Consider the following 15,833-nt stretch of genomic DNA (forward strand, 5'->3'; position numbering starts at 1 on the left):
TACTGACTCATGTAAATGAAACAGTCTAAGGCATGGTGGCTTCAAGATTATTTGGATCCATGTACACAAAAAATGAAGCCAGGAATCTCTTGGTTCTGCTTTCCTCAGTAGGTCTGCATTGTCTGACAGGCTCTCCTGAAGTGGCAGCCAAGATTCCAAAAACAACTTCAGGCTTGCATTCTATCTTAAGAGTTCTAGCACAAAACTGGAATAAGACTCTCATTGGTCCAAGCTGGATCACATGTCCATCTCAATGAATTATGAGGGCAAGAGATATAGTATTCTGACTGGCCAGGTTTGGGTCATACACTCATCACTTAGAGCCTGGGGATGGGAGTGGGGATCAGCTCTACCTGAAGCACATGAAGGGTTGGTAGGGACCCTCAAAGTATTGTACATTTTTACTAAAAGAAAGAGGATGGGGATGGTATATGGGAGAAGAAAACAAACAGTCCTTTACAGAAGGATCTGCAGGTGTAGAGGAAAATTAGAACAAAATGACTACCCTCTGGTGTTCTGCTGCTACAAATTAATTATAGGGGCACCTGACTGGCTTAGTCAGTTGAGCATCCGAATCTTGTTTTTGGCTCAGGTCATGATCTCACAGTTCATGAGTTCAAGTCCCGCATTGGGATCTGAGCTGACAGTGCAAGGCCTGCTTGGGGTTCTCTCTCTTTCTCTCTCTGTGCCCCTCCCCTGCTTGCTCTCTCTGGCTTTCTCAAAATAAATAAATTAATTTTTAAAAAATTTAAAAAAACAAACAAAATCCCTAAGTAATTATAGATCTATGTCACCATGTCGACTGAAATATATTTTCTAATCCTATTTGAGAGAAATTCTGTAAGTATGACCAATAATGTATTCCTGGATGAGAAAAATGAGGCCAACTTTATGAAGATTGACTTATCGGAAGTTGCAGGTAAATTACTTTACATAAGAGTCGTTCACTCTTATCTAGATGACTTGTGTGTGACCACTATCCTAACCAGCTCATCCTATAACAAAGGAAATTGCCATCTGTCACTTTGCTTCTATGAAATATTTCTGGAGGTGGCTTGCCAACTTCAGCCAGAATTATAGAACTAATGAGTTTTTAGCTACCATATGCACAGAGTGTAATAATAGCAGGTTCTAGGCAAATGTTGTCTACTTGCTTCTGGGAGTGCTTTCCCTCCATGATAGGAGCAGATGCCCAAGGCTCTATTAAGAATTCTGTTTTCTTCATAAATCTGTACAGTGACATGGAGTCCTCATATTCTAGTGAAGTGACTTTTATGGAAAACATACCCTTGTTACTCTGTTTCTCTTGGGGTTTTAACCTCTGTTGTATAGAGACTGACCCTCATTGTATCCGAATCAAATACCAGATGCCTTCTAGAAAATTTGGCCAGTTTTAAATCTCTAATAGGTCTTCTGCTCTGTTGATATCTTACTGATTTATGTGAAAGCGAACAAGATATTAATTTTCTAGAATTTCTTGCCACTTATATGAAAATGACTGTTTGTACCTAGCCCAGTGCCTTGTGCATAATTACTATAACAGATTAGGTTAGATTCTGTGGTTGCAACAAATGACCCCAAATTTCAATGGCCTATAATAACAAAAGCTTATTTCTTATTCTCACTGTGTGTTCCAACATGCTCTATAGATTACCAGACAATTTATTTCCTTGGGGCTCCAGGATGTGGGACCCCACCAAGGGAAATCCATAAGTACTCACAGGAGACTACTGGGGAAGGGGAAGTGTGAATGAGTGGGTGAGTGTCTTGTAAGTTTATAAATTAGGATGCTTTATTTTTAAAAACTACCAGAAAACCCAGCTTTTTCCATTGACAGTGCCTAGAAACAGCGATACCCTGTATGTACATAAGCAGTTTTATACATGCATATATACATAGGGATTTTTGTCATTGTTTTATAAAAATGAGACCATATTACATATACTTTTCTTTTGCTCTCAACATCTTTAATAAATTTACTTTCAGAAAAATCATTTCATTCTTTGTCTTTGGACAAACCTTTTTTAAAGTACCTTTATAAGCTTTCGTTAGATATTAATGTCTAAAACGTGTTCAGAGGGCTTTTTCTACAGTCTGACAGTGGTGTCCTCTCAATTATCCAAGCCCTCATGATCAAGTTTGGGGTTGTACTTCTCCCTCCTGCTGTCTGCTTTTCATACCTTTCTCCATTTATTAGCACGTCCACCAGAGGGGGGCAAGAAAATGGAAAAGAGGTGAAGCATTGCTCAAAAATAGATCAGTGGAACAAGAGGGCCCAGAAACAAAATCTTAACACAGGCATTTTTACTTGTGTTGGGCATGGTTGGAAGACACTTTGGTGGCTAATGTTTATTAAGTCATCGGTGGATTTGAAAGGGGGAATGGAATTCACTGCCTATTCTTGATTTTTAAAACTTGGTGTGCCATTTCTAGGTAATTGTGGCAAAGAGTGGTCCTTTAGTAAATGTTAGAAGAATTCAATCAACAAACATTTATAAAGCACCTACAATGCACTGGGAATTGTGCCAGGCAGTCTCTGAATGAATGAGCAACTCAGATGTTTGCCTTTTGTCCTACCGAGTGGATCTGCTCTTCTGTAACATTCCTGTGAAAGTTAGGAGGGAGACATGGGGAAAATGGAGAAAACAAATGCATCCATTTTGGATTAGTTTCCTAGGGCTGCCATAACAAGGTACCAAAAGCTGGATGTCTTAAAATAATAAATGTTTGTCTCCATAGTTCTGGAGGTTAGATGTTAAAAATCCGGGTGTCGGGGCAAGGCCACATTCCCTCAGAACTCTAAAGGAGAATCCTGTCTTGCCTCTTCCTGGCTTCTGATGGTTTGTGACAGTCTTTGGCATTCCTTGGCTTGTAACTGCCTAACCCCACTATCTACCTCTGTAGTCGCTTGGTGTTATCTCTGTGTGTCTCTGTCTTTACATGGCCTTCTTAAAAGGACGCTACTCATATTGGATTAAGGGCCCACTCTACTTCAGTATGAAGGAACTAATTATATCTGCCATTACCCTATTTCTAAAGAAGTTCACATCCTGGAATACCGAGGGTTAAGACTTCAACATATCTTTTTGGCGGGGGTGGGGCGGGGCACAATTCAACCCATAACAGATTCTTATTATCAAATGGTTCAATAAAACATTTGAACTATGGATTTAATTATTTTAGAAGGTTGTTGTTCCCTGTTTGAAAAAAAAAAAAAAAGGCAGCATAGAATGCAACTCTGAGGCCAGAGTTAGTTTTAATTCGATTTTTACTTCTTACTAACATGTGACCTTGGACAAATTAATTAATTCCTTGTGACTTAGTTTATTTGTCTGAAAAATGGAAATAGTATTTATGGGAGTATCGTAAGGATTAGATGAATTAATGCAAGGCTAGTCCTTATGATAACTTGATACATATTAGCTTTTTGTATTAAAAATAAGCAACCATACATTGACTATTCTTATTTTTTGGAAGGTTTTATTTTTTCTTTTCTTTTCTTTTATTATATTTATTTGAGAGAGAATGCATCAGAGTGGGGGAGGGACAGAGAGAGAGGGAGAGAGAGACTCTTAAGCAGACTCCACTCCTAATGCAGAGCCTGAGTGGGGTTTGATCCCAAGGCTGTGGGACCATGACCCGAGCTGAAATCCAGAGTCAGACACTCAATCAACTGAGTCACCCAGGCGCCCCTGAAGATTTTATTTTTAAGTAATCTCTACACCCAGCATGGGGCTCAAATTTATAACCCCAGGATCAACATTCCCATGCTCTACTGACTGAGCCAGTCAGGTACACCGAACTGACTATTCTTATCATTAATTCCCACTAGAAAGGTGTGGTGTTGGGTATGTTGTAAAAAGGCCTAGGGGAATAAAGCATTCCACTGTATGAATGCACCTATCAGAGCTTCCTTCTAAGAGAAACTGGACCTGGAGTGAGGGGCAAGGACCCAATGTACTCCTCACTCCCAATGCTGCCAAGTGATCATTCCTGACTGCTTGCAGACCATAAAGCCGATAGACTTCTGACAGTCCTGGAGAAGCATTTCTCCTTTCTTTTGGACAGTCAGCCTCTGAAGAACAATTGATTGAAATGTTTCCACAGAAAATACATCACTGTTAGGAAAGCCTACATACATATAATTTAAATTTTCTTCGTTTCCTTTGGGATTCCTTTGTTTCCTTTAAGATGACCTGAGGGCAATACCTCACTGTGGTACCTGTCTTGGACATTCTTAAAAGCAAATTGCAACATTTGCTGGGCCTGGAATGACCTCCCTCCAGCCTCAGAAAAGTCAGAATGTAGATCTGATCTCCTTCAAGAGATGCCTGAGGTGAATAAAAGATTCTCATCACGACTGACGAGACTTGTAGGAGGGCACACTGTTCTGTATTCATGCAGGAAACTAAACCACACTGTGCCACCCCTGGTCCCTAGGACACTGAGTGCTAGAGTCTTCAGGTGGGTGGGGTGGAGGGGATCCCGGGAAGAATTGAAAGAGGATATGATTGTAGCAGGAGCCAGGCATCAATTATTGAACTCATTGTCTTGCTTCACTTAAACATCATAAAATTTTTTAGATGGAAGGTCCTTGAGAGGTCGCTAACTCAGCAGTTGAGCCAAAAATGTAGAAAGTAATATATTATAAGTGAGAGCAGTTTGTGAATGACTGACTTGGTGGATTACTATATTCTTGTGGATTCAAAGTTCTTCTCCTACATTCGTTCTTTTTTTTTAATGTTTATTTATTTTTGAAAGAGAGAGCACAATCAGGAAAGGAGCAGAGAGAGGGAGACAGAGAATCTGAAGCAGGCAACTGAGCCACCCAGGCACCCTTCCCTTGATAGTTCTTTAAGTATGGTTCCAGGACCACCAGCAGCAGCTGCATTTGATCATTTGCATTTAACAGAAATGCAAATTTTCAAGTCCAATCCCAGACCTACCGAATCAGGGGCAATGTGTGATCACAGATCACACAGTGCTGGAGTTTATTCTGATGCCCACTCCAGTGTGAGAACCATTGTTAAAGCAGCATTAATTTCATTCACCTGGCACGCAGATGTGCTCTATCAAGGGAGAGCGAAAGGGGTGAAGAAATATGCTACACCTACTGTCTAGGGAATGGGGCATAGAGAGATATGCGTGTGCACATGTAATGCCCATGTTAAAAAAATATGTTCATGACACTTGCTAAAAGGAAGATTTTACTCCAGGAGACTACCACGATGGGGTTTATAACAGGGAATAAAAATCTGGCTCAACTCTGAATACAAGGACAAGTGGAGATTTATAGCCAAAGAGCAGAGTGGGGATCAGCATATGGAAAATTACTAAGATAAAACATCAAAGCTAATGGGATTCTTGCTAGACTGACTGAACAAGATTCTTGCTGAAGGCAGGCCAGAGCGATAAGATATGGAAGGAGGGAAATGAAGAATTTGATCAGATATCAAGGGGGGGGGGGGGGAGGGGGGGGGAGGATTTTCCATTAAATTGACCCAACAGGATTCTTGCTAAAACTGGACTAATGGCTCAAGGACAGAGCCCAAGGTCAGGGCCTTGAGAGTTTAGAGGAGCCAGAATAGAATTAGGTCAAGGAGAAAGTCTTTGTCACTCATTAGGATAAAAAGTGACCACTACAGGGAAGCAAAATTTACCACCCCAAAAATATATCTCTTTGGCATATGGCTTATTTTAGGCTGATTATTTTTAAGAAAAACAAGCCTCAAGAAGAACCTTTAACCTTCCCCTAACTGCCTAAAAGCTTTAGAGGGAGGATCTGCTCCCAGAAGGAAGCTATCACCATACATGCGACAGTATAATATGAACTAGGTGTGGTAGAGAGGAATTTAACAAAATTTTTCATACAAATTCCTGTGTCCTCTTGTGTCCATAGAGTCCAGCGAACATTTACCAATTATTTACTCTTTTTCCTCTTCCTGTGAATTGCATTTCTTCCTTTTGAAGTCCCAGACCCCTACCCCCTTCTCCTTAGTTTGAGATGACTTATATACCGTGTTTTGCCTGTCTTTGGGATCTCTCATGTTTATGTGGATTCTTGGGAAATATGTAATTAAATTTGCTTTACTCCTGCTAATCTGTCTTATGTCATTTTAATTATTCAACAGCCAAAAGAACTAAGAGGGAAGGAAGAAATTTTTCCCTCCCCAACACCTCTCTTGACCCCATTTTACAAATAAGGAGCCTGAGGTGCAAAAGGATTAAAGGGCTTACCCATACTACATGGACACTACAGTGCTGACATGAGGCCCTGGTTTGCTCACAGACCACCAGCTTAGAATGTTCTAAAACCACAACCACAGAGTGTGGAAGAGGATGATGGCTGCTAGAGGCAGGATGCAAACCCTTTCTCAAGAGGGATATGGTCCAGTCCAGAGCTTAGACTTGGAATTCAACCATTAGCAAAATCTTTTGGAGTAAAAAATTTTTTTAAAGTGAAAATTTTTCATTTCGCTGAGTACAATTTTAGAAAGTAGCATCTGCTATGACCATAATTTCATAAAAGAAGTGTCATTTTTACACCAAAATAAAATATTAGGTATAATCTTTTTTCAAGTTTATTGATTTATTTTTGAGAGAGAGAGAGAGAATGAACCTGAGTGGGGCAGAGGCAGGGAGAGAAGGAGAGAGAGAATCTCAAGCAGGCTCCATGCCGTCAGCACAGAGCCCGATGTGGGGCTCAATTTCATGAACCATGAGATCATGACCTGAGCTGAAATCATGAGTCAGATGTTTAACCAACTGAGCCACCCAGGCACACTTGTGTATCTTAAAATAAAAGATAGATCTTTTAAAACACTAAATAAATTTGGCTATTTTTTCTGGAAAAAATGGTTTTTTACTGTGTGTTTTTCTCTTATTCCCCCCCAAAGCAGGAAAACTTTGTGAACAAATGCTCACAGGAGGCTCAAATGCTCTGCCTTAGAAACTAACAGGGGCCTTGACTACCTGCCTCACCATGCAAGGTGCCATCACCAAGTGGGCATTTGATAAATGTTTTTTGATGATAAAAGTGATGAGGACAGAATGGATTTATAATATTTATTACAGTTGGGAAACTACATGCTAGAAGAACAGAGGACTTAAATTGCTTTTCCAAGGTCACATAACCAGTTATAAAAAGAGCTGGTGCTGGAATTGAAATCGTCTATCTCCTGGTTCCAAATCCTTCACCTTTAGACCACACTGATGTTGATAAAGGAAGTCTAATAGGATGTCTCTTATGTGCTTGAGGCAACATATTAACTTACCCAGGCAAGAACGATATGACAAAATCAAACGTCGGGACTTATTACAAGATATAAAGATAATATCAACCCAAGAGATCTCAGGAAATTTGGGGATTCTAGGTTCAAGTGGCAAAAAGGCAGCATAAGGAAAGGAGGACTGGAGTTTGCGGGAGGGAACCAGAAATGTTTTGCATGATAAAATGCAACCTCTGGCATGGCCAGGCTGCACTTATGCAGATACCAATCAATTTCTGGAGTTCCAAACTGGCAAGTCTTGCTAGACAGGCTTTAAACCAAGAGGAAAGGGGGAAGGAGCATCCATTTAACTCATATATCACCAGATATATTTGTGATGTGGAATACTGGACTAAGAGTGGTCAGTGGATAACAGTATTGAAAATTTAAACTTCGGTGTGCGCATCAGCAAAATATCTTTATTTGTTATACATCTGTGTTAAAATATGGGGTAACCACACCGTGGCATCTTAAATGAGTTTAACTATGCAAAAAAAGGAAGAGGAAGTGAATTTGCCATGACAAACAGTTTGAAATAATCTGTGGTGAACACCAAAAGGCTTCTTACAACCAAAATCTGTTACAGAAAATGAGCCAGGTAAGAAACAAAACAGTACTTTAAATTTCTGTTGCACAAAAGGTTCTGTGACAGTATGTGCCGTGTTGCAGGCGCTGACAATTGTGTAAGATTTGAGTTCTCTGGATTGTTGAACATCTGTCTTCAGAGCACTTTTTGGTTTCTAAGAATGTAACATGGGGCAGGAAGTAGAGAAATCAACCAGAAGTAAGGTTTTCATGAGCCCGAAGGAGGTCACCGCAAAGATCTTATGAGATAGACTTGTCTTTAGAAGTGCCTTTGGGACTGTCTGGTCATAACTGCTCTCCCGGGTATGCGCAGCTGTATATATCTGCTGGGTGAAGTTACTCAACAGCCTCTGGGATGCATTCAGGTTCAAATGCAGCTTCCTTTCTCCTGCTGGTAAGTCAGAAAAACTATTTCCTGTTAGCAGTTCCTAGCTTCCCTCTTTACATCTCACAGCATTGTCAGTGAATTAACCTTGCCCTCGCTTAATTAGCCAGCAAGTTCTTCCTTGTACAGCATCCTAAGTTTAGTCACTAGATGGTTCTGATATAAGGATGTTGCAATACAATGGAAGAAACTTGAAAGTCCAAACTATCCCTGAGCTTTAACACTGCCCTTTCGGTTTCATTTGTTTTGTTTTGCTTTGCTCTTTTTGCATAGGGAGAATGTCTTTGCTGATGTGGTGCTCAGACCATTAGACAGGCTCATTATGGAGATTTTTCTGATTATTTCTGGGATTGAAATACCTGCCTGTCCCACATACTTTACTAGGTGTGGTCTCTGGGAGAACTGGTGTTAAAGCTGGAAAAACAGCAGTCACAATGAGGTCTGGGAGGTGTCGAGAGGAGGGATGGAGTGGAGCGGCCCAGCCAGGACTGTTCCACACAAAGGGAACAATATTGACCGTGAAGGTATGGGTGGCGTTATAACCTTATTCCTTCTTCAGGGGAGCACTATAAATATACCACACTCAAGCACAGCTTTATTCATCTAAGAATAATCAATTGGTTCACAGATCACGGCAGTGGAAAGATATTCAAATTCAGAAGAGCCATAATAGAACTATTTAATACAAAGAAAATGAAAAGAAATGCAAATTAGGGCACAATATCATATTTTGACTTACTTAAGTAGCTAGTAGAAGGCACAAAACGGGCATCATCATACATCACCAATGGGTACAAGCTCCTAAACCTTTTGAGAATGTGGATCACAGTGTATTAGTTTGCTAGGGCTGCTATAGCAAAGTACCACAGACCAGGTATCTTAAACCAACAGAAATTTATTTTTTCATAATTGTGGAGGCTAGAAGTCTAAGATCAAGGTGTATGTAGGTAAGGTTGGTTTCTTCTGAGGCCTCTCGCCTTGGCTTATAGATGCTCATCTTGTCTGTCTTCACATGGTCTTCCCTTTGTATATATCTGTGTCCAAATGTTCTCTTCTTATAAGGGCATCAGGCATATCGGATTAGGGCCCACTCTAATGACCTCATTTTAACTTAGTTACTTCTTTGAAGAGCCTGCCTCCAAATACAGTCACATTCTGAGGTCCTGGGGGTTAGGACTTCAACAAATGGACTTAAAAAGGGACACTTGACTGACTTTTTAGGAAGCTATACTAAAGAAGTAAGTATAATTCCTCAAATTATAGGATATATATTACTTTCTTATAACCTGCATTTCTTACTCATTACATATTTTTAATACTTCTCTATGTATTGAAACACTGATAACATCAATTTTTATTTTTTTTATAAATTTTTTTAGTGTTTATTTATTTTTGAGACAGAGAGAGACAGAGCATGAACGGGGGAGGGTCAGAGAGAGAGAGGGAGACACAGAATCTGAAACAGGCTCCAGGCTCTGAGCTGTCAACACAGAGGCCCACGCGGGGCTTGAACTCACGAACCGCGAGATCATGACCTGAGCCAAAGTCGGGCGCCCAACCGACTGAGCCACCCAGGCGCCCCTATAACATCAATTTTAAATCATTATCTAGTATTCTGTCATACAAACACATTGTAATTTAGTTAACAATTCTTCTATTTTTAATTTAATTTTTTGAATAAGAAATACATGCATACAGTTGCAAATCAAAACAGTATAGAAAGGGTAAACACTAAGAAGACTCCCACCCTATCCCCCTTTTCCTCGTAAATAACTCCTTTTATTGGTTTCTTGTGTCTCCTTCCAGTGTTTTCTTATGCAAATAAAAAAGCAAATGCAAATATACATTCGTATTTCCCCTGCTTTCTTACACAACAGAGAACACACTGTTTACACTTCTCTGCACCTTTTTTTTTTTTTTTATTTAATATATTTCTAGACCGTGTCCATTATCAGTACTGCAAGAGCATCCTCATTCTCTCCTACAGCCACAAAACATACAATTGTGTGAATGAACCATAGTTTATTTAACCAGTGTCCTCTGCGGAAGGTTATTTCTCATCTTTTTCTATTACGTGCAGAGGGACAAAGAATAAACTTATACATATGTCATTTCCTACAATTACAGGTGTATTGCTAAGATAAATCCCTAGGAGCGGGATTGCTGAGTCAAAACGCCTTTGTAGTTTTGATAGACACTGCCTCGTTGCCCTGCATAGGGGCTGCGCCATTTTGTGAGCAGCGACTAATTTTGCACAGCCTCCCTAGTAGGATGAGCTACAAACTTTTGGATGTTGATCAATATCAAATGCCTCATTTTTGAACATTTAAGTTGCTTCCACTTTCACTACACTTAACAACACTATGATTAATATCCTTATAGCTTTACCTTGGCTCATGTTTTAATTATTCCCTTAAAATAAATTTCTCAAAGTTGATTATGTTGTTCCAGGAGTATCTGCATTTTTAGAGCTTTTTAACTGTACTTACTTGGGGGATTCTTGAAGTCTCCTGGGCTTTCAAGCATGGAGAGGAGCACTGTCCCCTCCTGCAACGTAATTAATGTGCTAAGCTTATATAGCTAATAAACAAAACTTAGAAAATCAGTTTTCTTTAAGCATTTAAACATGATTTTAAATTTAATTAATCAAAATCTCTTTAATGGTTTAAAATTTAATTACAAATTTAATATAAAGAATTATTTAGAATATTTCAAATGCTTTAAACAGCAGTGATAAAACTTACATTTACAATTTTAAAACAGCAATACCCTGAATTCAGTTCATTTTTATTTTATTATTATTATTTTTGTTTGTTTAAACTTTTTTTTAAATGTTTATTTATTTTTGAGAGAGAGAGAGAGAGAGAGAGAGAGAGAACATAGGAGCAGGGAAGGGGCAGAGAGGGGCAGGGGAGGGAGACAGAGAATCTGAAGCAGGCTCTGCACCGTATGCTGTGGGGCCTGAACCCATGAACCATGAGATCATGGCTTCAGTCAAAGTCCAACGCTCAACCGTCTAAGCTACCCAGGTGCCCCTTTATTATTATTTTTTAAAATATTTTATTTTTAAGTAATCTTTACACCCAGTCTGGAGCTCAAACTCAACAACCCCGAGATCAAGAGTCGTATGATCTACTGACTGAGCCAGCCAGGTGTCCTCAATTCATTTAAAAAAATTATTTGTATACTTGTTTTTACACCTTCCTAAGGTTGCAACAGTACCAATTTCTATACTTTCCTGGGATTATACTTTTCTGGTAATTTTATGAGAGACAAAATTTTTAAAAAGACAGACAGAAAGAAAATAGACTGCTTCAGACTAGGTTAGAGAGCCTGAATTGTCAATTTCATTGACTTGTAGTTTTATCTTCTAAGGTAATTCAAACCTAAATCATCTGTCATCTGAATACTCCTCCCTCTGCCCTTTTTTTTTTTTTTAAATAGGCTTTCTTTTTTAGAGCAGTTTTAAATTCACAGCAAAATTGAGTGGTAAGTACAGAGAATTCCTATATTCTCCCTGCCCTCACTCACGCACAGCCTCCCCCACTATCAACATCCCCCACCAGAGAGGTGCATTTGTTGCAACTGAACCCACAATGACACATTGTTATGACCTAAAGTCCATAGTTTACCTTAACTCACCAAAAGTTTACTTTTGGAGTTGTACATTCTGTGGGTTTGGACAAATGAATGGCATGTATCCATCATTACAGTATCATACAGGGTAGTTTCACTGCTCTAAAAATCCTCTATGTTCTGATTGTTCATCCTCCCATCCCACCTAAGCCCTGACAAACACTGATCTTTTCTTACTATCTCCACAGTTTTGTCTTTCCCAGAGTGACATGTGGTTGAAATCATACAGTATGTAGCATTGTCAGACTTGCTTCCTTTAATAGTTTGCACTTAAAGTTCCTCAATGGCTTTTATGGTCTGAGCTCATTTCTTTTTGGTGCTGAATAATATTCCATTGTTTGGATGGACCACAGCTTATTTGTCCGTTCAGCTACTAAAAGACATCTTGGTTGCTTCCAAGTTTTGGCAACTCTAACTAAAGCTACAGTAATATCAGTGTGCAGATTTTTGTGTAGACCGACATTTTCAGTTCATTTGGATAAATACCAAGGGGCATGTAAGAGTATGTTTAATTTTGTAAAAAACCTATAACTGTCTTTCAAAGTGGCTGTATCATTTTGCATTTCCACCAGCAATGGATGAGGGTTCCTATTCTCCACATCCTCACCAATATTTGATGTTGTCAGTGTTTTGGATTCGGGCCATTCTCATGGGTGTGTAGTAATATCTCATTGTTGTTTTAATCTGCAATTCCCTAATGAAATATGATGTTGAACATTTTTTTCATATGATTATTTGCCATCTGTATGTCTTCTTTGGTAAGATAAGCCCCTTTTTAATAATTAGATTTTACTCATATCAAGGGAACTTTTCATGTCCACACTTTCATATAGATTTTAGTTTCTTGTAAGATGATCTCTTTTCCTGAAATAATGTATTCTTTTTTGTTTGCTTGGTCAGCATTATATAAACCAGTAACATGTCCCTGTTAAGTATTAAGTCCTGGTCTTCTAGCACTATAGGGAAACTAGGTAAGTCTTACTCGGCCTCGGAAGTAATAAGCCCTTTATAGGTTCATCTCCATGGGGACAAGGATAGAGATTATACTGCCTCCCTCCCTCTTCAGAGCATGTAGCTAATCCATCATCTTTCCACCCTCTCGTGGACCCCCTTCTCCTACTTCTTCCTATCTTTGGTAGAGTTTCTACTTTTTTCATTTGATTTGGCTATCTCACAGCTCCATGACTTTCCTTTTTCCTTCTTAATCAAATAGAGAAAATATGTACCATATTTTATCAAATATAAGATGGTATCATCAGCTGTGTCATTATTTTATATACCTCTAAGAAAGAAAAATGTTATTAAACTACACACAATGCCTTAACAATAGTCTGGGATGACTTAGGAACTAGTTAAGCTACCCTCTCAACACTCTGAAATTCTTTTATTTCTTACAAGGGATTTGGCAATATTTCCTGCCTTCAGTTATATTTCTTGGTGTGTGATAAGAATCTTTTTGTATGTATCTTAGTAACAAAATATAACCAGCTCCATCTATTTGTGGGCATTTTTCTTTCTCAGTTTCCATAAAGTACTTGGTTGTTTCATTGAACAAAAATATGAAAAATATGTTGCCATTCCTCTGAAGATGAAGTCCTCACTAATATCAAATGCACATTCCATTGCTCTGTTTCACTGCCTTTCTATGTACACAATACCTCATTTCAACAAATGCCAAAATTACAGAAGAAACTTTTTTTAGACATTTCAAATGACAGTTAAATTCAACCTGTAAAATACCAACAATGTACGTTACTTAGTGAAAGTGAAAACATCATGAACAGCTGTGACCAAGTATGAACACGCAGCTCTTCACCAACAGCAATTTATAAAGCCATTCACAGTAGAAGCACAGTTTTAGAGATGTTAAAAATGTAAAAAAATAAAAGGGGGGGAGGGGCATCCGGGTAGCTCAGCTGATTGAACATCTGACTCTTGGTTTTGGCTCAGGTCACCATCCCAGAGTTACGGGATTGAGCCCCACGTCGGGCTCTGTGCTTGAGCACGAAGCTTGCTTAAGATTCTTTCTCTCTTAGGGTGCCTGGGTGGCTTAGTACGTTAAACATCTGACTTCGGCTTGGGTCATGATCTCACAGTTCATGGGTTCAAACCCCGTGTTGGCCTCTGTGCTGACAGCTCAGAGCCTGGATCCTGCTTAAGATTCTATGTCTCCCTCTCCCTCTCTCTCTCTCTGCCTCTTCCCTGCTTCTGCTTTCTCTCTCTCTCTCAAAAATGAATAAATATTTTTTTAAAAAAGGATTTTCTCTCTCCCTCTGCCCCTCTCCCCTGCACACTCTCTCTCCAAAAAAAAAAAAAAAAAGTTATCTTAGAATCAATAACTAGGTATCTATAACTCATTAATTGTCATTTTCCATTAGAAAAAGCATAACACCCATAAATGTCAACATTCCCCTAGTTATTAAAAATACACTTTAGGGGCACCTGGGTGGCTCAGTGGGTTAAGCATCTGACTCTTAATTTTGCCTCAGGTCATGATCTCATGGTTCATGAGTTCGAGCCCCACATCAGACTCTATGCTGACAGCTCAGAGCCTGGAGCCTGCTTTGGATTCTGTCTCCCTCTCTCTCTGCCCTTCCCCCACTTGGGTTCTCTCTCTCTCTCTCTCTCTCTCTCTCAAAAATAAATTATCAGTAAAAAAAATTTTTTTTTAAAATACACTTTAGAAAATTAAGCATGGGGGCTCCTGGGTGGCTCAGTCGGTTGAGCATCTGACTCTTAATTTTGCCTTGGGTCATGATCCCAGGGTTGTGGGATCAGGCCCCACATCAGGCTCCATGCTGAACTGAGCGTGGAGCCTGCCTTGGGTTCTCTCCCCACCTCTGCCCCTCTCCCCTGCTCATACTCACTTGCTCTCTCTCTCTCTCTCTCCCAAAAAATTAAGCATATTCTACTGCATTTGCCTTATTTAGGTCACAACTTTCATTTTATATAATATATGTAGACTTTTCCTTTTTTGTGTATCATTAAAGATTCATGGGTTTTCACAGATGAAACTCATTTAGTTGGCTGTATCTTGTTTTCTTTAGGTTGGCTTCATCATCCTTTTGACATTGCCCTGGTATTTTATAAACATCCTTGCTTTCTGAAAACATTAAGATATATTAAGCCTATCTTGATTTTTCTCTCTATCGTAGGATGTGGAATTAGATACTTTTAATGGCTGCTAGAATTAAAGACCAAAATCTGGGCACAACCTAGGGGTAACAAATTAGATTCCATGCCTGGTGTATCCAGGACATTGACTATGCCAGGCCACTTTGATAGCAGAGCTGGAAAAAATTATTTCTCTTTGATAATCTTGAGTTGACATTTATTTCTCCACTTTAACAGTAACATTCCAATCTAACTTTAAGTCCTCTAAGTTCTGACCCAATAAAGAATTTTTTTAAGTTTATGTATTTATTTTTGTTTGAGAGAGAGAGAGAGAGAGTACGCTTGTGTATGAGTTGGGGAAGAGCAGAGAGAGAGGGACAGAGAGAATCTCAAGCAGGCTCAGCATGGAGTCTGATGTGGGCCTTGATCTCACAACTGTGAGATCATGACATGAGCCAATATCAAGAGTTGGTTGTTTAATCGACTGAGCTACCCAGGCACCCTGCCCACCCATATAGAAATTTTGAATTTGTTTTCTATACAACATACTACTTAAGTATTTAACCCCTCATTTAACCATAGTTTTATCATCCCCTCTCTTATTGTTTTTTTTTTTTAAGATTTTTTTTAAAAGAGATCTCTCCACCCAACATGGGACTCGAATCCACAACCTCTGACCAAAAGTCACATGCTTCACTGACTGAGCCAGCCAAGCACCCCTCATATCCTTTCTTATAATCCTTATATATTTCATCATTCACCAATCTGTAGTACCTCTTTTGACACTGCTAAATTTCCTTCAAGAAATTTCTACACTCATGCTCATACCGGCATTACTCACAATA

At 39.2% G+C, this 15,833-nt stretch overlaps 1 protein-coding gene across 1 annotated transcript in view; it reads left to right on the forward strand.

Moving 5' to 3' along the window:
• The first annotated feature begins 8,122 nt into the window (after positions 1–8,122).
• The window catches only part of TLK1 (tousled like kinase 1), a 194,716-nt gene continuing 187,005 nt past the window's right edge, over positions 8,123–15,833 (forward strand). The window contains exon 1 of the mRNA XM_049616037.1: positions 8,123–8,247. The gene's annotated coding sequence lies outside the window, so the exon portion shown is untranslated. The remainder of the gene's footprint in view (positions 8,248–15,833) is intronic.

The sequence above is a fragment of the Panthera uncia genome (assembly GCF_023721935.1).
Source record: "Panthera uncia isolate 11264 chromosome C1 unlocalized genomic scaffold, Puncia_PCG_1.0 HiC_scaffold_3, whole genome shotgun sequence".
Lineage (NCBI taxonomy): Eukaryota > Metazoa > Chordata > Mammalia > Carnivora > Felidae > Panthera > Panthera uncia.